The sequence below is a fragment of the Neodiprion pinetum genome, chromosome 3 (genome assembly GCF_021155775.2).
Source record: "Neodiprion pinetum isolate iyNeoPine1 chromosome 3, iyNeoPine1.2, whole genome shotgun sequence".
In the NCBI taxonomy this organism is placed as follows: domain Eukaryota; kingdom Metazoa; phylum Arthropoda; class Insecta; order Hymenoptera; family Diprionidae; genus Neodiprion; species Neodiprion pinetum.
In genome coordinates, this window is record NC_060234.1 from 16452550 (window position 1) to 16454824 (window position 2275).

A 2275-nucleotide genomic window follows, 5' to 3' on the forward strand; every position below is an offset into this window, starting at 1 on the left:
ATATTAATTATCTTGAATATTGTTCGTCTTATCTTGAATTTCCTTTTATCGTACCGAATATTATCTCTCTTTCTCTCGCACTTACCGCAAACTGGAGACTACGTATTATCTGTTAGTACCTATATTTTCTAATAATTTTCTACTTGACCTGTTGCCTTGAATTTACCTTGTAATTCATAATTCCCCGTCTTTGCCTATTTCTGATCATTCCGGTAATGTGATAACTATTACAATTTTTGTATTTCGCATGTGTTTTATAATCGCTTCTCATATTTTATGGTTTACTTGCTTAATGCTTGATTTAAGTACCGTATATCTTTTCCGTTCTGCATATTCATTATAGAACCGTATTAGTTATTACCTCGAATCATAGTATCGTGAGCTTACGCATATCTCCCGCTCATTCAAAAAACGGTCCGTTATTTGTTAAATCTCTCGCTTAACTTTTCTCTGGCTGTAAATATTGTTAATTATCGCATTTATCGTAATTGTATCTCAATCTCTTCAGCTACTGGCTTATTATTAAATTTATCGCTTCTTAATTGATATATTTGATACTATTCCTGCTTCACCTGTTTCTTATTTTGTCTATTGGATTCGACCCCTCCCCTCTACCATCATCTTGTCTATACTTAGCAAGCTGCGCACAACCGTCGTAGAACCTGACCTTACCTTCACCTATTATCTTTATCTTTACCTTTACCTTTATCTTTTTCTTTAATTATCTATTTTTGACGCATGTGCGTCTGGCGCCCAACAATCATATCTTTCTCTTATCGTATCTCTTTCTATGTCTAATTATTCAGGTTCGTGACTACGCCGTAGGGTAACCAATTATCTCATTTCTATCGTTTTACTCTCAACCTCAAAAAAATTGGTTACAAAATATAGATCAATATATATATATATATATATATATATATGTATATATATATATGTCGGAGAGAGAAGAATGTTCGAGTTTTTCGCTGAGAATGGAAATTCCTATATATATATATATATATGTAAAGAAAATATATTTCTTTGAAAGGCGCATGCGCCATGTCGGTAAACCCGGGGTCGCTATAGACGGTAGAGATAAGAGAGAAGAGCCATGTGTCAAAGAGGCTCAAAATAAAATACAGTATAGTGAAACGTCAAGGAGAAATCGGCAAATTAAACAAAGAACATGAATGTCGTTTCTTTGTTTTCAGGTGAGAGTTTGTTGATGAAATAATAAGATGCACAGATCCCTGAAGGAAAAAAAAGGATAAAATAAAAATCTTTGTTTTCAGAGCAACGCCACGTCTTGTTAATTTGCAAAACCTAACCTCCAAAATAAATCACATTATATATATATATTAATTTAATTTTCAATCCCTCCGGTCCGTAATTATTATAAATTATTGATTCTATCGTTTATGAAAAATTATACCGAAAGTTATCTAGTCGATCGTTTACGCTACAGATTTTGTACATTGTTAATGAATGTCAACCTCTCGTACTGGTTATAACCTATGGTACATTCGTCGTATTATCTACCAAGCTATCGTTACCTTGTTTTCTACCGATTGCAGTGAAGTTCTCTCGTTTCCAATTGACAGAATAATAATTTTCGCAGCGTCATTTGCACCTTGGGTAAGATCACGTCGCCCAGTGACATGTAGTTTGAAGTGAATTCTTGCATTATATCGCATCTCCCGACCTACGTTCACTTTTCTCTATTAACTGCCGTCTCTCGTTTCAAAGCTACCGTTTAGTTCTATTCTACCGAAATTATTGTAAACAACAATTGCTTATTTTATTAGCTACCGCTGTCGATACCATTTCATTTGCCTGTCTCGACTATGTAACCTTCTCGACAATATATGATCGATCGACCTGTTCATTTTCCTTCTGACATGAGTTTATTCTTTATTTCATTATTTTCTTTAATTCTGTAATTATTGTCAGCTGCCTTGAATACCGCCACTCTACCATTTCGTGTGCGTGTGCGTACCTGAGCCTAGCCAGCCATACAACGGGTTCTCTATTTATTTTTCTTACGGATTCGTGTTATTTTCATTGATTCGTATTATTGTTTAAAAATCAAAGCTAACGCGTCTGGCGCCCAACTTAATTGATTTTGTTATAGTTTATTATTTTGAATGAATGGAAAATGCGCAAAAGTGTCAACGGTAAGTCCTCCTCCGACAGTAACAGAATTTAGCGTTACAATATACATATATATATTATATATATATACCTAAGGTGCATATATATATATATATATATATATATATATATATATATATAC